Consider the following 20,394-nt stretch of genomic DNA (forward strand, 5'->3'; position numbering starts at 1 on the left):
CTCACTGCAGAAAAGTACAAATTCCCCCACTTACTTATTTCTGCATGCAGATGCTTATTTAACTCAGGCTGAGTAGGTTAAGGTAAGAAATTCTGGAATGGGAAGACAAATCATTGGAGAAGAGGATAGTGGAGCTTCTAAGAGAGTCCAGGCAGGGATCACACCCAGACCCTGCAGTCTTTCCCCTCCTCTGAACGCTGCCCCTTGAAGTGCTTCGGTTTCCCTTCGTTCAGAGCGTGCGCCTAATATCACCGTACACATTCACATAGTTCTTTCGGCCTCAGACCTGTGATTGCTTGGGGATCTGAGCACCACGGACTGGACTGGGGTGACCTGGTGGGTTGGGCTGAATGCGGGCGCTGGGGCCGCCGCCATGGCCAAGCCGCGCCCTGGAGAACAGCTGCCCTGGGTCAGCTGAGATGTACGTGCCTCCCCAGCCGCCTGGCTGCATCTGGTATCCTCTTTGACTTCATCTGGCATCTCTGTAACTCGAGGTCAAGCGGAGAAGAATAACCTGTTGAAATAACAAATCCATTAAGTTATTTTTAAATATGGATAAGTAAAAAAGAAGAAAACAGAAATGGTTTATAATCCCACCCCCTAGCTAGCCTTTGTGGACGTTAAAAAAATTACAGGCACAGCCTTAAAATGTGCGTAACAGCATGGGAACGTCGATAGAAATGAAATGAAAAGTCGATAGAACAGAAATGAAAAGTCGATAGACTTTCTTTTTTTTTTTTTTTTTTTTTTTTTTTTACAGGCTTGAGCCACCGCGCCCGGCCAAAAGTCGATAGACTTTCTATCGGGCAGTCCTTCATTTCAAAGATAACCATTACTATCTCTGGAAAAAAATATTTACGTATGTGTATACTTATCTTTTAAAATTTGTAGAACATGGATTTTTTTTCCATATTCATTCTGCTGCTGTTTTCTTTTTTCACTTCCTATTTCTCAGAGATATTTATACATTGGCACATCTAGATGTAATTAATACTTCTTAAGAGTGCATAGAATTCCATTTGTAAGGTAGCATAATTTATTTAGCTTATTCCTTACTCATGGATATTCAGGATTTAGTTTTCTCACTATAACCACATTGCAATGAACATATGCTTATGTCTATCTTGGAATATTTTTGTTGGTGTAATCTATAGGGTAATTTCATAGGAGTGGATTCCCTATAGATTCCCTATAGTGTGCCAAGTCGCATAATGTGGAACTACACTTTAAAAAGGTATTAGTAGGCCAGGCGCAGTGGCTCAAGCCTGTAATCCCAGCACTTTGGGAGGCCGAGGCGGGCGGATCACGAGGTCAGGAGATCAAGACCATCCTGGCTAACCCGGTGAAACCCCGCCTCTACTAAAAAAATACAAAAAACTAGCCGGGCGAGGTGGCGGGCGCCAGTAGTCCCAGCTACTCGGGAGGCTGAGGCAGGAGAATGGCGTGAACCCGGGAGGCGGAGCTTGCAGGAGCTGAGATCCGGCCACTGCACTCCAGCCTGGGCGACAGAGCGAGACTCCGTCTCAAAAAAAAAAAAAGGTATTAGTACATTTTGTCAAATTGCCCATAAAAAAGATCATACAAGTTTGGCTGGGCTTGGTCGCTCGTGCCTGTAATCCCAGCAATTTGGGAGGCCGTGGTGGACAGATCACCTGAGGTCAGGAGGTCGAGATCAGCCTGAACAACATGGCGAAACCCTGTCTCTACTAAAAATACAAAAATTAGCCGGGCGTGATGGTGGATGCCTGCAATCCCAGCTACTCAGATGGCTGAGGCAGGAGAATCGCTTGAACCTGGGAGGCAGAAGTTGCAGTGAGCCGAGATCTCGCCATTGCACGCCCAGCCTGGGCAACAGGAGCAAAACTCCGTCTCAAAAAAAAATAAATAAAAAATCATACAAGTTTATAGTCTCACCACAAAGTGAACAAGGTTGAGCATCTTTTCATCTGTAAAATGACCATTAATATTCTTTTTTCTGTGAATTGCTTATTCCTATTCTTTGCTCATTTTTCCATTGGGTTCAGCATTTACTGATTTGGCTGAGCTTGATAAATTAAGAAAGTTAGGCTTTTGTCTTTCACTGTGTTTTGTAGATGTTTTCTCCAATTTGTCCTGTGTGTTTTAACTTTGTGTTTAGTTCTTGTTCTTGTTTGGTTTGGTTTTTGCTGCAGCAGCATTTTTAACATTTCATATGGCAAATTTGGCAGAGTACCTTTAGGCTATCGGCTTTTCTATCTTATTCTGAAAGGCCTTCCCCACCGCAAGCTTATAAATCAATTTACCCATGCTTTTTATTTAAAACAACAACAGCAGTAGCCGCCTCATTGTTGTTGTCAGGAAAGCCAGATAGTCAATGCAGAAAGTTTATAAAATACACTTAAGAGACAGAAAGAAATGTTATCGTGAAATTGCTAGAGATAGTCACTGTGAATATTTTGTCATAGGAAGTTCCTGCCTTTGATTCTATGTAGTAACTGCTGTATTTTGATGTCATGAATTCTACTTGTTAAATATTTGAGTTACATTTTTAAAAAACAGTTTTATTGAGGTATAATTTATATATCATGAAATTCACCCATTTTAGATGTATAATTCAATGACTTTTAGTAAACTTACATCATTGTGCAATCATCACTACAATCTAAGTCTAGAATCTTTATTTCTTTCACCCTGGAAAAAACCGTGTGTCCATTTGCTGTAACTCTCCATTCCCTCCCCTCAGCCTTAGGCAACCACTGATCTACTTCCTGTCTCCATGGATTTGCCTTTTTTGAACATTTTATAGAAATGGAATCATACAATATGTATGTTTTTGTGTGTTTGGCCTCCTTCACTTAATATGAGGTTCATCTATATTGTAGCTGTATCAGTAATTCATTGTTTTTATTGCTAAATAGTATTTCATTGAATGGATATGCCACATTTTTGAGTATCCATTATCAGTGGAAGGACATTTGGATTATGTCCACTTTTCAGCTGTCATGAGTTTTATGCTAGCTATAAACGTTTGTCTACAAGTTTTTATGTGGACGTAGTTTCATTTCTTCTGGGTGGGTATCTAGAAATGGAATTACTGGGTCACATGATAACTTTATGTTAATGTTTGGTTGTATTTTTGAGGAGCTGGGACTGGGATCAATTAATATTGAAAACCTTAACTAGGAAGTGCAGACAGGAGCCTTTAGAGGAAAACCTCCCCAAAAAGGCCAGACCTGTGCAGTGTTTAAAGTTAGAGGACTTTAAAGCTGGGCACGGTGGCTCACGCCTGTAATCCCAGCACTTTGGGAGGGCAAGGAGAGGGGGGGGTGGATCACGAGGCCAGGAGTTCGAGACCAGCCTGGCCACCATGGTGAAACCCTGTCTCTACTAATAATACAAAAATTAGCTGGGTGTGGTGGCACGCGCCTATAGTCCCAGGTACTCGGGAGGCTGAGGCAGAAGAATCGCCTGAACCTGGGAGGTGGATGTTGCAGTGAGCTGCGATGCTGCGATCACGCCACTGTACTCCAGCCTGGATGACAGAATGAGACTCCATCTCAAAAAAAAAAAAAAAAAGAGGACTTTTAATAGAGCCTAAGGTTACCTTTGGGTCTTGACCTAACAGAATGTTAGATGTGTTTATTTTTGTGCGATATCAGTTGAGGCACTAATGTGTAATGGACAACAAATACAAAAATAAGTGTAAGACTGAACCCCACATGGGCAAAACTTAGAAAGGGTCAGGGATAAGGAGATGAGGACAGATGTTTGTACACCCATGTTCAGAGCAGCAGCATTCACAATAGCTGAAAGGTAGAAGCAACTCAAGTGTCCACTGATGAATGGATGGAAAAACAAAGTGTGGTCTACCCATCCAATATTCCATCCTGACACATGCTATAGCATGGATGAACCTTAAGGATATTGTACTCAGTAGAATAAGCCAGTCACAGAATGATTCCATTATATGAGGTTCCTAGAGCAGTCAGATTCATAGAGACAGGAAGTTCAAATGGTAGGTTAGAGTTCATGTTAGAAACTCTGGGTACAGAGTTTCAGTGTGGGAGGACTGAAATAATTTTGGAGATGGTTTGGCCGTTACAGTTGCACAGCAACATGAATATAGTTAATACAACCGAGCTATACATTTGAAAATGGTAAAAATGCTAAGTTTTATGTTGCATGTAATACCACGTACAAAGTAATGAAAAAGAGGGGGATTCCAGTATAGCCAGAGGAGGGGTTTTTATGCCATGCCCTGTCTCCAGACTCTCCTCTTTTCCTCCATTCCGCCCATGACTGGGAAAAGGGCTTCAGTGGGATTGTCCATGAGCTTGATTTGTGTTTGCTGAAGTTGGGACACGTTCAGAATGGGGTTGGCACCTTAAGAAATAGAGGGGCTAAAAGGCAGGTTCACCAACCAGCAGTGAGGTCTGGAGCATGCTGTTATCTCTGAGATATCAAGGCCAAGGTCTCTCAATATTTCCTGTCCCCCAGAGTAGGCCCCTCCGCGGGAGAGCTGGCTAGAACCGTTTGTGAGGCTGCCTGGGGAGCCACTGGGAAGGGTGGAGTCTGCAGCAGCATGAAGCCATGTGGAGTGGACAGTGGGGAAAAGCAGCCTGGGGGGTGGAATGTTTTGTTCAAAGCCTGAGAATTAGGTGAGAGGCCTCAGCAATTGGGTAATTAAAAAGAAAACAAAAGCCCATGAAATTGCTTCATGGAAGTAAGAGTTTGCTTTCACTGTGACAAGCCCAGAGTGCAGGGAGCCACCCAGCTAAGTAGAATCCGTTGCCCCTCCCCAGGAAGGGCCCCAAACAGCAGCTAGTGGGAGAATGGAGAAGAGAAGAAGATGCCCACACCTTCTTTTTCAACACAGGCAGTCTTTAGGCCTCACTTAGCCAAGAAGAAAAGGACTCTGAATGAGGACTGAAGGGTTTGTTAGTATCTTGGATGGAACCTGTACAAGTTACTAAACCAATGTTGATTTTATGATCTTAACACTGTAGAACCATCCATTATCTAAGAGTGAATGCAGTAGTGATGGGATTTGCCCAAGTATCCATCCAGGGATAGGGGAAATTATCTCCATAATTATATTTTGAAGGTACCACGGGAGAATAAACAAAAACAAACAAACAAAAGACAGTTACTGGCTTTGCTACAAAACTGGTTTAGTCAATATACAGATTGTACTCCCAACCCTTTTTCCCCCCAGTATATCTTTATTTTTTTCTACAGAAGAACATTTTTTCCCCAGTGTCTTTGTAAAGACTTTTATTTTTGTGGTCCACATGCTTTAACTTGTGTACGGAAATAATCTGGACCGAGTCAGAAATCGTGGGTTCTAGTCTGTCTTATAGTCTCAGTCTTCTTCTTTATTTTGTTTTAATTAATTAATTTTATTTATTTATTTATTTATTTATTTATTTATTTTTGAGACGGAGTCTTACCCTGTCACCAGGCTGGAGTGCAGTGGCATGATCTCAGCTCACTGCAACCTCCACCTCCCAGGTTCAAGCGATTCTCCTGCCTCAGCCTCCCAAGTAGCTGGGACTACAGGCATGTGCCACCACGTCCAGCTAATTTTTGTATTTTTAGTAGAGATGGGGTTTCACCATGTCGGCCAGGATGGTCTTGATCCCTTGACCTCGTGATCTGCCCCGCCTTGGCCTCCTAAAGTGCTGGGATTACAGGTGTGAGCCCCTGGGCCCGGCCTCTTCTTTTTTTTTAATTTAAATTTTTATTTTAAGTTCTGGGGTACATGTGCAGGATGTGCCAGGTTGTTACACAGGTAAACATGTGCCATGGTAGTTTGCTGCACAGATCAACCCATCACCTAGGTATGAACTCAGCATCCATTAGCTATTTTTTCTAATGCTTTCCCTCCCCCAGTCTCAGTCAAGAAATTCTTAACAGGGGTTGTTGGGTGGAAAGAAATATGTCTCTTGCCATGTGACAATGTTTTTATAAAGATTAATATATCAGCACTGGGCTATTTATTTGGGGAGTGAGGGTAGAAGGAATAAATGCTACATTTATACCTTTAAAAATTGTTAAATACTCTTCTATTAATGTTTGAGCCTCCTTTCCAATTGTACATGAAATAGTCCTTACAAAATGAATCACTTTCTTAGTTCTTAGTTAATGTTCATAGAAACCATTTGGACTTATTTTACTCAAAAAGGGAGTTATTAGAAGGATGCTGGGGAAGGATATCTGGATTCCTGAGGGCCAAGACCCAGGGAGCAAGAAGTCATCAGGAATTCCCAGGCCTCATCTGCTTCATTATTTTCTTTATATCGCTGTAGTTTCAGCCATACACAGAGATCACAATTCCATAGTCCCCAAGAAACAGCTGGATTAGGGACATAGGTCTCTTAATGTAGAAGGGCTGCCAGGAACTCGGCTAGTGGGTGTGTGGGGACAGACCTTGGAGAAAAGGGGTAATTGTGCACTGGATTGACATAAAAGAAATGTCTGCTATGAAGCTATAGCAGCCTCCCTTATCCATGGGGTATCGATATGTTTCAAGACCCCATTGGATGGCTGAAACCTTAAATACTACTGAACCCTAGACATATTGTGTTCTCCTCTGCATACCTATGATAAAGTTTAATTTATAAGTTAGGCACAGTAAGAGATGAACAACAATGGCTAATCATGAAACAGAAAGAATTATAACAGTATACTTTAATAAAAGTTATGTGAATGCCATCTCTTTCTCTCTCAAAATGCTTTGTTGCACTGTCCCAAGGGTAAACTAAAAACCATGGACAGTGAAACTGCAGATAAGCAGAGACTGTTGTATTTGGAAATGAAGCCATCATTCATTTCCTTCCTGCCTACCAAAAACCCACTGTATTAGGCCATTCTTGCATTGCAATAAAGAAATACCTGAGACTGGGTAATTTATAAAGAAAAGAGGTTTAATTGGCTCATGGTTCTGCAGGCTGTACAGGAAGCATGGCACCAGCACCTGCTTGGCGTCTAGGGAGTCCTTAGGAAGCTTTCAATTATGGCAGAAGGCAAAGGGGAGGAGGCACATCACACGGGGAAAGCAGGAACAAGTTGGGGTAGGGAGGTGCCACACAATTTTAACCAGGTCACCTGTGAACTGAGTGAGAGCTCACTTATCACCAAGGTGATGGCCCAATCCATTCACGAGGGATCTGCTCCTGTGATCCAAATACCCCCTACCAGGCGCCACTTCCAACACTGGGGATGACGTTTCCACGTGAGATTTGGGTGGGGACAAATACCCAAACTATCTCGCTGACCAACCCCTAACTATGATCACTGCAAATAAACTCCAGTAACAGAAAAAGCAGTCCAATGAAAGATATAACAATTTTTCTATCTCTTCTGAGTTTACAAAAATGAGCTAGAAATTTGGTGTGAGGATGAGTTTGTCTAAAGTCTTGTATATGCTCAAGAATGTCTTGTCTGTGAGTGTGCTCTATAACATTTAGAGAAACTACAGAACGAAATTATAATGTCTTTTCCCATGAAAACTATTCGGAAAATGGGGCCCGGCGCAGTGGCTCATGCCTGTAATCACGGCACTTTGGGAGGCCAAGGCGGGCAGATTACGAGGTCAGGAGATGGAGACCACCCTGGCTAACACGGTGAAATCCCACCTCTACTATAAAAATACAAAAAATTAGCCGGGCGTGGTGGAGGGAGCCTGTAGTCCCAGCTACTCGGGAGGCTGAGGCAGGAGAATGGTGGGAACCCGGGAGGTGGAGCTTGCAGTGAGCCAAGATCACGCCACTGCACTCCAGCCTGGGCGACAGAGCGAGACTCTGTCTCAAAAACAAACAAACAAACAAACAAAAAACAAACAAAAAAACAAAAAGAAAACCCACAGGAAAATGGATGCCAGGTGACTGTATCAAATTTCGTATTTGTAGACTTGGTAGATTTGGAACTCTAAAGTAGATCCTATGAGGAGACAGATAATTGAACAATGACAAAAAAAAAAAAAAAAGTAAAAAAACTCTGTGTCCTAGATGACTCCATGAAATGTAAGTCAAACACTGTGGTATACCATATTTATCTTAACAGAGAAACACTCAGAAGCCTAGCCGGTTTTTTGAGGGAAGAACTATTTGTTTAGAAACCTGGAGGTACAAACCATTCAGTAGGAGAATTGTCCTATTATGCCTTTAGCCACATCTCATTTAAAATTTTGAGTAAAGAAAGTTCTAGAGCCTGTAGTAAAAAATATTTTCAAATGTAAATTCATTTATTCAAATACATTTTATCTACCCTTTCCTTCCATCTGGCACCTTCTCAAGGACCTCTCTAGTACAGTATTTTGGGATCTTGAATCAGCTGCTGACCATGGCTCTTAGTTGCATAGAGACCTCTTGTTGTAATGTATTTGCTTGTCGTGGAGCTTAAAATTTATTATTTAGTAACCAAAGATAGACACGGGTTCAGGATCCTGCAGAAATTAAACAAAGGTCCTTGAAAAACTTGGATGTATCCTGCTTATCTTTTCATTTCTCCTTTTCCTGGGTTTTCACTGGTATCTGTATGGGAAAAATATAGCTATATTTTCCTCTTGTATTCTCAAAGGCAAGTACTGAGTATCCCAGACACCAGCAGAGTGTCATCACTGTGGGCAGATCTAATACCGATGGAAAAGAGCTGATGTAATTTATATGCTCAATGTGATTTCTGTAAGTCTTTACAGAATTGTTTTATGTTGTAACAGCAGCTGAAGGCAGCTGTATTAAGCAACACTGAACAGAGCAGTAAAATGCATTTCAGACCAGGAGGAATTCAGCCATTCCAGAACATGGTGCCTTCCACATTGAAGGGCAAATCACAATCAAAATAAGGCCCACAAAGTTTACTTCACCTACTGTGTTTGGAACTTTGCCAAACCACAACTTTAACAGTGACATATAAATATATGATGTACATGAACAAATGACCAGTAAACTTTGACATCTGGTTTTTATCTTAAGTCTGTTTCTTTGTCTTGTCACCGTGGAAAAAAACCCGGAAAAGTCTTGAAAGCTAATTAGCTCCAAATTTACTTTAGGAATGAAGGGCCAAAGAGTTTTGATGACAAATTTTTCTTTGTTGCAGCTGCCAAGCTGGTCTCTGACCCCTCGATTTAATGGAAGTGATTATTTATTTGCACATAAGTCCTTTGTTTTTTTCAATGCAAAACTCTCTTTCCTGGAAATAGGTACCTGGCTTCTAATTCCCATTTGCAAAGAATTTGCTGTCTTAAACAAGCTTCAACATACTGTACTAAACATCTCTCTCAATATAGTCCTTCATTAAACGGATTTCTAGGCTTTGTCAGAGGGAATGTATAATAATAATATCTGTTGTTTTTTGAGTTTATATTTTCCTCCAAATTAAACAAATTTTTCCTTTAAGACTAATTTCCCACCCAGTTTACTTATTCTTAGTGAGTGTGCATGCACACACATATGTACACCTACACACACACACACACACACACACTTTCTACATTCTTGTCTTTTTCATTATATTTATGAATATATTATTTTGGTATAGGTGTAAATGAAAAGTTATTCATTTCGGGTTATCATTGATTGTCTATTATTTTGAAAGACCAAAGTTTGACTTAATTCCACTTTATCATAATCACAAAACTTCTGGTGGGCTCTCTCATCCTCTTAAAGCAGTTAAATAGCTTTTATATAAATGTGAATGTATATATTATATGTACACAAATGTATATATACATACATATTTGAGAAATATATGTAATACGTATGGCATATATATGAAAGCACCACTGAATCAGACACATTATATACATTTTTCTTTATTTTAGAGCAAAAAGCGTTTAGGGGGAAATGTAGAGGCTGAAGTTAAAGATGTGGGAACTCAGTAGTCATAAAGTTGCTCGTCTAATGGTGTCAGTGTCAGTCCTCCAGCCTAATGGGAAAGGTATGGAGAACCCCTTGGCTTTCTTCTCAACAGAACTTGTCTTCTCTTCCTCCTCTGCACACTGTGAGACTTTGGAGGACTTAGAAGGCTGTGTGTGTGAATCAGCCAGGAAATAGATCTCTCTGCTGGGCTTAATCAACCTCTGCTGCCCTTAGGTCTTTGCAGAGGTCCTGGGATTGCAGGTTCTGGACCTAGCCCAAGGAAGCTCAGTTTTTCCTTCCAAAATTTACGCAAATAACCTCCAGAAAAGGATCACTTTTTCTTTTATTTTTTTAAGAGCATGAATGTAAGTGTCACTCATTCTCCCATGTAAACATTGGCATAAATAGCTGATTTTATCCTTGGGGTGGCATAGTCTATCCTACGACTGCCAAAAGAACCTGGACTCTGCCATGGTAAATAAGCCCCTCATCTCGCCCAAGAAGAAGGACATTTTTATGGTTAGAAATGCCTACATTTTATTACAGGCTTAAAATTTGAAACGAAAAGTAAACATTGTGTTTGGCATAGCTGGGAGTAAATTTACATTGCTAATGGTTTCAAAACAAAAATAAGCTTTACTTAGCAAAGAAAACTTTAATAATTCTATTGAAAATAAATTTTAACTGCTATGGCAACTGTAAAACAAAGATAATAAACAAAAGAACCATGGCGTGAAACCATATCACATTTGTAGGTGCCATGGGCTGAGAGATTAAATCTTTAGTAATTCTTATGAAAACACAGTGCTTCAGTCAATTTCTGGATCTTACTATCGGCATACTGTTATGAAGACACATTATTTTGCTTAGTCTGCTTGCCTTTTAGTGAACTTAGTTATATTCATATCTAAAAAAAACTGTAAACTTATGCATGGCTCATTTTTTCATAGTCTTCAAAATGATTTTAAGGATAGATAATGATCTAGTAAACTAATGTTACAATTAACTATTAATCATTGGCTATTTAGATTTATAGTTTCACTTTTGTAGTTTTTGCCTCTATTGACATATTTTCTTAGGATAAATTTCTAGGAATAAAATTCTTGTGTGAAGGGGTTATTGATATTTATTTTTCTTTTCTTTCTTTTTTTTTTTTTTGAGACAAAGTCTAGCTCTGTCACCCAGGCTGGAGTGCAGTGTTGCTCACTGTAACCTCCGCCTCCCGGGTTCAAGCAATTCTCCTGCGTCAGCCTCCTGAGTAGCTGGGATTACAGGCGCTAACCATGCCCAGCTAATTTTTGTATTTTTAGTAGAGACAGGGGTTCCACCGTGTTGGCCAGGCTGGTCTTGAACCCCTGATCTCAGGCAGTCCGCCCACCTCAGCCTCCCAAAGTGCTGGGATTACAGGCGTGAGCCACCACGCCCGGCCCACTTATTTTTCTTATTTACACATTTTCTTCCTTTGACTTGTTTGCTTGTGTTTGTTCTCAGTTTTTAGAATCATGAAATATTTTGGTCATATAGAAAAATATACAGAAGGCTCTTATTTTATTTCAGACCTTTTCCCCTGTTGTTTAGGCACTTGTGTGAGCTCAAGAAACATCTAATGAATGAAAAGATACTCCTTTGGTGCTTTAGAAATGCAGTTTTGAGATTAAGTCAAATCAGTAAGTCTTTATTGAGCATATATTACGCACAACAGCACAGACTAAAGCGCAAAGAGATTCTGGAAACTTTGACTTAATGAGTTAATTCAATTCCACTAGGGCAGAAGCTCTTGTTCACTTTTCTCCTTCTTGGGTGACAGGTGGGTCTGCATCACAGCTGCTCTGGAGGAAGAGCTAGCCATCTCTTCCTGCTGTCACCGTTGCCTTGGTAGGACTGGTGTGTATATGGGTGTGCACTTGTCTTTCTTAACCTTTCACTTTTGAAGATCTTCCTTCTTCATCTTGTCCTGCTCTCCGGAAGGTGAGAGGTTGCTTATATCATCTCCATTTGTGTGCAGTCTAAAATGGCTACTGGGCAGCCTAAGCAAAGGGGCTGGAGGAGAAGATGTTGGCTATTTCAGGGGAAGACCCTGAAGAAATCCCTTCTCCCTAGAGGAAAAATGTCACGAGGAGAGATCGAGATGGTGATACCTAATAAAGCAGTTTTTAGTCAACTTCTACCACCTAGTGGCCGTTTCTGAGAGGCTTTTTCCCCCTTTATTTTTAAAAGTATTTTGACAGACGCAAAGACATTTATATCTGTCAATCCATGTTTTCTTAAAAAATATCAAGATCAAAATAACACAGTGTCACAAAGAGAAGTAACCATTGCAAGAACTAAAACCCAGAGATGCTTAAAGTTGGTTCTTGGGCAACCACTTATATTTTAGTTTGCTCTCTTCAGTCCTATTTGAATTTTTAAAATTCTATTTGAATTTTTATTGTCACATGTGTATGATACTTTTATAATATATATTTTAAGTTTTTAAATTTATAAAGATCTTTTAAAATATAAATAGGGCCGGGCACAGTGGCTCATGCCTGTAATCCCAGCTGAGGTCAGCAGTTCGAGACCAACCTGGCCAACATGGTGAAACCCCATCTCTACTAAAAATACAAAAAATTAGCCGGGCATGGTGGTGCGTGCCTGTAATACCAGCTATTCAGGAGGCTGAAGCAGGAGAATTGCTTGAACCCGTGAGGCGTAGGTTGCAGTGAGCAGATATCTTGCCACAGCACTCCAGCCTGGGCAACAGAGTGAGACTCAATCTAAATATATATTTTTACACACACACACATATATATACACACACACATATATATATATAAAATATATATATACACACACATATATATAAAATATATATATACACACACATATATAAAATATATATATACACACACATATATATAATATATACACATATATATATAAAATATATATATACACAAACACACCCACGTTTTGAGGGGTGTTAATTTCTGGCAAAAGGAGTATTAAATATGAATGTGAAAAAAGTTTAAAAGGAAAAATTTTAAATGTTTTTCAGATAACCTTATATAACATGGGAAATAAACATTACTTTAAAATTTACTTCATTTGCTCCTACTTCATCAAATCAAAAGGTTTCCATTTCTCAGGTTGTTTTCATTCATTGATCAATATGCAAACATAGTTTTTCTCTAATATATAACAGTCCATCCAGATTTTCTGACATGGGACCAGAATCTTTAAATGCTTCATTATGGAAACATCACCATCTACAAAGGGGTCATGAGTGAAATCAGTAGAATTTTCTTTGCTTGAGATCTTTGTTGCCAGAAGGGCAAGTGGCTTTTGTCAGATGCATTGTGTTTTGACGAAACAGTGTGGCTGATACTCGGAAGCCTGGAGCGAACCTTCTGGTACAGCAGAGGGCCCTTCTGTTGTGTAAGTTTTGCAGCAGCACAGATTGCATTCTTAGCTCTGACACAGTCTTTGTGATTTTGAACAAAAACTAGGCTTTCAGACTTGATTCCTTGGTGCATTATTTTGCTAGGACTGCCACAGCAAAGTACCACAGACTGTGGCTTACACAGCAGAAATGTATTGTCTCACAGTTCTGGAGGCTGGAAGTCTGAGATCAAGGTGTTGGCTGGGTTGGTTTCCTCTGAGACCTCTTCTCTTGGTTTTCAGGCAGCTGCTGTCTTGCTGTGCCCTCACGTGGTCACCCCTCAGTGTGTGTCTGTGTCCTCATCTCCTCTTCTTATACGAATATCAATCATATTAGATTAGGGTCCACTCTTAATGACCTCATTTTAATCCAATTACCTTCTTAAAGATCCTATTTCTAAATACAGTCACATTCAGAGGCACTGGGGCTTAGGGCTTCAGCACTTGAATTTTGGGGAGTCACAACTCAGCTCATAGTGCCTGGCTTGGGAATATGGCTAATAATTTTGCCTGGCAATTGTGCAGTTTCAAGGTCGTGTTTAGAAAACTCCTGGTGTGATGCCAAGGCATACAGTAGCTGCTCAATGAACAAGCTGTTATTCCTACGTAAGTTTGGATTTTGAATATCAGATTTCCTTAAAGTGAGGAGCCCCTATAACAGAATGCAGGGATTTTTAAAATATTGGATCAAAATGCCATTCAGTCAGCTAGGACCTGAAGCTAATCTATCTCATTGCATCTTCTCTGGCCTCAATGCTGCACCAAGACACTAAATGCTCCACTTTTAGGAATGCTTAGTTGTCCTCTCTGGGTCCACTTACTCCAGTTACTCCAGCTCACCCTGGGAGGCAGTAAGCCATCCCAAGAACTTTGGTTAGGACCATAGGTCCTGGAGTCCCCAAGATGTCCAGCTCCATTGCTTACATCCTAGACATCGGCATGGTATTTAACCTCTTTAAAGCTTCAGTTTCCCCATTTGTGAAATGGGGGTAATTGCATCAGTACTAAATCTGTAGCATTCGTGTGAGAACCGAATAAAATGGTCAAAGTAAAGCCCTTGGCATAATGGTAACAGACAACAGGTAAGCTCTTAATTTTTAAAAATGTTTAAAAATTGTTTTGAGACAGGTTCTCACTCTGTGCCCTAGGCAGGAGTGTAGTGGTGCTATCACAGCTCACTGCGGCCTCGAACTCCTGGGCTCAAGTGATCCTCCCATCTCGGCCTCCCAAGTAGCTTGGGACTACAGGTACTGGCCCCATACCTGTCAAATTTCATTGATTTTAATTGTTTGGCAGAGTCTCATTATGTTGCCCAGGGTTGTCTCAAACTCCCGGGCTCAAGCGATCCTCCCGCCTCATCTTGATTTCCTGAAATGCAGGGATTAAAATACAAACCACCGTGTCTGGCCGGTAAACTCATTACTGTTGGCTTTTATTATGATTTTTATTTGCCTCCCAGTACCTAGGCATCTAATTATAAGAGGAATGCCCTTTCAGAGTGCCTGTCGTAGTATTGCAGTTAGCGGGGTAGCTCCACTGCATTCCTGAGAAGTGAGGCTGGGGAGGCTGGTATCTCTCCTGCATCCTGCTGCTACCCCATAAAGGAGGAGCCCAGTGGGACTCGACTCCCAGCCTGCACACCTCCTCCTCTTCCTTAGCTTGCTGACCTTTCTCTTAAGGGCTTTTTCCTCCCTCTGCCCACCCTGGTAATGACTACCCTCTTTTCCATTCTTTTTTTTTTTTAACTTTTATTTTAGGTTCAGGGGTACATGTAAAAGTTTGTTACATAGGTAAACTCATGCCATAGGGTTTTGTTGTACAGATTATTTCATCAGCCAGGTATTAAGCCCAGTACCCAATAGTCATCTTTTCTACTCCTCTCCCTCCACCCACCCTCCACCCTCAAGTAGACCCCAGTGTCTGTTGTTTCCTCCTCCTTTGTGTTCATAAGTTCTTATAATTTAGCTCCCGCTTGTAAGTGACAACATGTGGTATTTGGTTTTCTGTTCCTGTATGACTTTACTAAGGACAATGACCTCTAACTTCATCCATGTTCCTGCAGAAGACATGATCTTGTTCTTTTTTACGGCTGCTTAGTATTCTATGGTGTATATGTACCATGTTTTCTTTATCTAATCTGTCATTGATGGGCATTCAGGTTGATTCTATGTATTTGCTATTGTGAATAGTGCTGCAGTGAACATTTGTGTGCATGTGTCTTTATGATAGAATGATTTCTATTCCTCTGGGTATACGCCCAGTAATGGGATTGCTGGGTCAAATGGTAGTTCTGCTTTTAGTTCTTTGAGTAATCGCCATACTGCTTTCCATAATAGTTGAACTAATTTACACTCCCACCAACAGTGTATAAATGTTCCCTTTTCTCTGCAACCTAGCAGCATCTGTTATTTTCTGACTTTTTAATAATAACCATTCTAACTGGTGTGAGGTGATATCTCACTGTGGTTTGAATTTTCTCTAATAATTAGTGGCATTGGGCTTTTATATGCTTGTTGGCCGCATGTATGTTTTCTCTTGAAAAGTGTCTGTTCGTGTCCTTTGCCCACTTTTTAACAGGGTTGTTTTTCTCTTGTAAATTAAGTTCCTTATAGATGCTGGATATTAGACCGTTGTCAGATGCATAGTTTGCCAGTATTTTTTCCCATGTGTATGTTGTCTGTTTACTCTGTTGGTAGATTCTCTTGCTGTGCAGAAGCTCTTAAGTTTGATTAGATGCTACTTGTCAATTTTTGCCTTTGTTGCGATTGCTTTTGGTGTCTGTGTCATGAAATCTTTGCCTATTCTTTTTTTTTTTTTTTTGCAGACGAAGTCTCACTCTGTTGCCCAGGCTGGAGTGCACTGGCATGATCTCGGCTCACTGCAACCTCCCCTTCCTGGGTTCAAGCAATTCTCCTGCCTCAGCCTCTGGAGAAGCTGGAACTACAGGTGCACACTGCCACACCCAGCTAATTTTTTGTATTTTAGTAGAAACGGGGTTTCACCATGTTGCCCAGGCTAGTCTCAAACTCCTGAGCTCAGGCAATCCACCCGCCTCGGCCTCCCAAAGTGCTGGGATTACAAGTGTGAGCCACCATGCCCAGCCTCTCTATCCATTCTTATGTCCTGAAGGGTATTGCTTAGGTTGTCTTGTGGGATTTTTATAGTTTTGGGTTTTTCATTTAAGTCTTTAATCCATTGTGAATTGATTTTTGTACATGGTGTAATGAAGGGGTATTAAGCCCAGCTTCAATCTTCTGCATGTGGCTAGCCAGTTATCCAAGCACCATTTATTGAATAGGAAGTCTTTTCCCCATTGATTGTCTTTGTCTAGTTTGTTGAAGATCAGATGTCTGTAGGCATGCAGCATTATTTCTGGGCTCTCTGTTTTGTTCCATTGATCTATGTGCCTATTTTTGTAGCAGTACCATGCTGTTTTGGTTACCGTAACCCTGTAGTATAGTTTGAAGTCGGGAAACATAATTTCACCAGCTTTGTTCTTTTTGCTTAGGATTGCCTTGGCTATTCAGGCTCTTTTTTGGTTCCATATTATTATTATTATTATTATTATTATTATTATTATTATTATTTTCAGAGTTTCACTCTGTCACCCAGGCTGGAATGCAGTGTCACAATCTTGGCTCACTGCAACTTCTGCCTCCTGGTTTCAAGTGAGTCTCCTCCCTCAGCCTCCCAAGTAGCTGGGATTACAGGTGCATGCCACTATACCCAGCTAATTTTTGTAATTTTAGTAGAGACAGGATTTAACCATGTTGGCCAGACTGGTCTTGAACTCCTGACCTCAGGAGATCCACCCACCTCAGCTTCCCAAAGTGCTGGGATTATAGGCATTAGGCACTGCACCTGACTCCATATTAATTTTAAAGTAGTTTCTTTTTTCTAGTTCTGTGAAGAATGTCATTGGTAGTTTGATAAGAATAGCATTGAATCTGTATGTTGCTTTGGATTGTATGGCCATTTTAATAATATTGATTTTTCCTATCCATGAGCATGGGGTGTTTTTCCATTTGTTTGTGTCTTCTCTGATTTCTTTGAGCAGTGTTGGAGATCTCTCACCTCCTGGTTAGCTGTATACCTAGGTGTATTATTCTTTTTTTTTTTTTTTGTGGCAATTGTGAGTGGGATTGCCTTTCTGATTTAGCTCTCAGCTTGACTGTTGTTGGTTTATAGGAATGCCAGTGATTTTTGTATATTGACTTTGTATCCTGAAACTTTGCTGAAGTTGTTTATCAGCTGAAGGAGCTTTTGGGCTGAGACTCTCTGCCTAGTTATAATCACGTTACAGTATCTGAAAGAACCTTCTCTTGGCCGGGCGCAGTGGTTCACACCTGTAATCCCAGCACTTTGGGAGGCCAAGGCAGGTGGATCACCTGAGGTCAGGAGCTTGAGACCAGCCTGGCCAACATGGTGAAACCCTGTCTCTACAAAAAAAAAAAAAAAAAAATTAACTGGGCATGGTGGCAGATGCCTGTAATCCCAGCTACTCAGGAGGCTGAGGTAGGAGAATCTCTTGAATGCAGGAGGTGGAGGTTGCAGTGAGCAGAGATCACGCCACTGTACTCCAGCCTGGGCGACAAGAGCAAAACTCCGTCTCAAAAAATAATAATAATAATCTTCTCTTTCTCTTGCTTTCCATTGACAATTCCTCCCCACACTTTTCCTCCCTTCTTTGTAAAACTTCTTGAAAATGTAGCCAGTATGCTGGACATTTGCTTCTCTGCCATTCATATCCTCCTTAGCACCTTCACCTTTTTGTCCTGCTCCTGGAGTTCTACCTGAAACAGCTCCCTTGAAGCAATTCTTCTCTTTTGCCTTCTTACTTGTTCTGTCTTTGCAGTTCTTATTGCCCAGTATCTTCCCCTGGCCACCACTTTTTCTTTTCTTTTTCTTTTTTTTTTTTTTTTTTTTTTTTGTGACAGGATCTGACTCTGTTGCACAGGCTGGAGTGCAGTGGCGTGATCACAGCTGACTGCAGCTTTAACCTCCTGGGTTTGAGCAATTCTTCCATCTCAGCCTCCCGAGTAACTGAGACCACAGGTACATGCCACTGAGGCAGGCTAATTTTTATTTTTATTTTTTGCAGAGATGGGGTCTCCCTACATTGTCCATGTTGTTCTTGAACTTTTGGCCTCGAGCAATCCTCCTGCCTCAGACTCTCAAAGCCACAGTGCCCAGTCCCACATCTCCTTTTTGAAACTATTTTTGTCTGGTTTTCATGACTTTGCTCTGGATTGTCACAAGACTAGTAAACTTCCGCAGATGTCTCTAAGTCTCTAACTTGATACTATACTTCTAGAGTGTGGCAGGACCTGGGACATGAACCCAGCTTAGACACAGGGAGGAAGTTGGTGTGAAGAAGGGAACGGGCACAATTGGAGCCAGGGGCCTGATTGGGAAGACTTCCTGGGAGTGCTGCCTCCCCCCTGTTCTGCTTCTCTTCCCATCTCTTACATCTTTTTCTTGCTTCCCTTTCTGGTCCCACTCCTTAAAGGTGGTAGGACCCAAGTTTCAGTGTTCTGTTCCCATTCAACCTTCTTATCCCTCCTAATGCTTCAATGATCATATCTACGCAGATAACTGTCTCTTGACCTTTCTCCTGACCATCAGTCCCTCATCTCCTACGACTTGCTAGGGACTTCCAACCACGTCCAGCCCACATCTCAAACTTAACTTTAGGGGTGCCATTATTTCTTCATACTGCCTTGCACTGTGGTCCTTTCCTCTCAATTCCTTCCACTCCATCTCCCTTCCACTTTCCCACCACCTCTCTCCTGCCTTCCCACTTCCAGTCCTCCCAACCTGTGCCTCCTGGGCTCCTCATCCTGCCGCCTCTCTTTTCCCTCAGGGTCATCTTTCCTCCAAAGCCTACTTGGTTCAGATTCCCCGCTGCTTCAGAATCTTTAATGGCTCCTTCTTGGTGATGAGAAAAAAGCTCAACCCCTTAGTTAGCCTGGCATTAGAGGCCCTTCACAACCTGGTCTTCACCTTCATCTCTGAAGTCACCTCCTCTGGATTCTCGCCGAGATGAGCTGTCAGCTGCAGGTTGGGGGTTCCGTTAGACAAGCCATGTGGCTTGATTCTCAATTTTCCTCTTGCCTAAGAGACTCTCCCTGTCTTCTCTCCTCTTTGACAAAGACCATCTGAGCCCATAGTGGTTTTCTGCCTCCTCCAAAGTTCTAAATAACTTTAAAAAAGTGTCTCTGTGGACTCCCCAAAGAGCCAAGACCCCTGCAGGCAGAACCTGTATTTTATTTGGGTGCAGAAAGTTTGCTGGGCAATCCAGTCCTGCTGGTTGCACTGCCAGTTACTAGCCATGCTGTGGGCACCTCTCTGCATCTCAGCTTCTTTGGTTTATTATAAAATTGGAATGATTCCTTCCTGCTTCCCAAATGTCAGTTGTAATAATCAAAAGAGCAAATGGATGAGAAAATGCTTTGAAACTCTAATAATAAGCAATGTCAGATATTGTCAATTTTCCTTTCCAATCCCTGGCTTGTCTGTCTATCCGTATCCCTCTTTCTTACTATAAACAATCAAGTGTAAAGCAGACTTCTCAGCTTTAAGCTTTGCCTGGAAAGAACAATCGCAAAGGACTATCACTCCTTAGGCCCCAGGACATAAGAAGATTACCAGCTGGGCACAGGGAGCTGGGATCCTTCTGCCAGGCTGCTCAGCTGATGGGTGCCCAGAGGAGCAGGTACTTACCATCTGTCAAGTCGTCTGGCTCATGCTCAAGAATGCGGCTCAGTTTCTCAGCTGAGAACACACATCTGACCCAAGGTGTGAAGCTCGGGATCTCAGACATGTGTGATCCAGGATGATTCATTTCCCTGTATGGTCCTGTGAGAACACGTTCGCCTTACGCATTTTCTATTACTATCACGGCCGTCAGTGGAAGGCAGATATTTAGTCTCTGCTCACTCTATTCGCCACCACTGCCAAATGGCTGATGCTGCTGAGGGCTTTTCTCAAACTGGCGGGGGTGTCCTCCTTATCACTTGCCTCATGTGTGTTTCATTTCCCTTTCTCTATTTCTCCAAGGTTAGGATTAAAAAGAACACATTTATTTATTTATGACTTTATTTAGGTCTGTACAGTGCTGGATGGCGTGCAAGCC

General features: G+C 41.5%; 1 long non-coding RNA gene across 1 annotated transcript; it reads right to left on the bottom strand.

Annotated features, from left to right (window-relative positions):
- Nucleotides 1-5: 5 nt before the first annotated feature.
- On the bottom strand, nucleotides 6-20,068 carry LOC112625729. The gene is made up of 2 exons (XR_003119761.1): nucleotides 19,983-20,068; nucleotides 6-514 (listed from the first exon to the last, which is right to left on the bottom strand). It is a non-coding gene; the product is annotated as an uncharacterized LOC112625729 (long non-coding RNA).
- Nucleotides 20,069-20,394: the final 326 nt, after the last annotated feature.

Source organism: Theropithecus gelada, chromosome 1 (genome assembly GCF_003255815.1).
Source record: "Theropithecus gelada isolate Dixy chromosome 1, Tgel_1.0, whole genome shotgun sequence".
Classification (NCBI taxonomy): domain Eukaryota; kingdom Metazoa; phylum Chordata; class Mammalia; order Primates; family Cercopithecidae; genus Theropithecus; species Theropithecus gelada.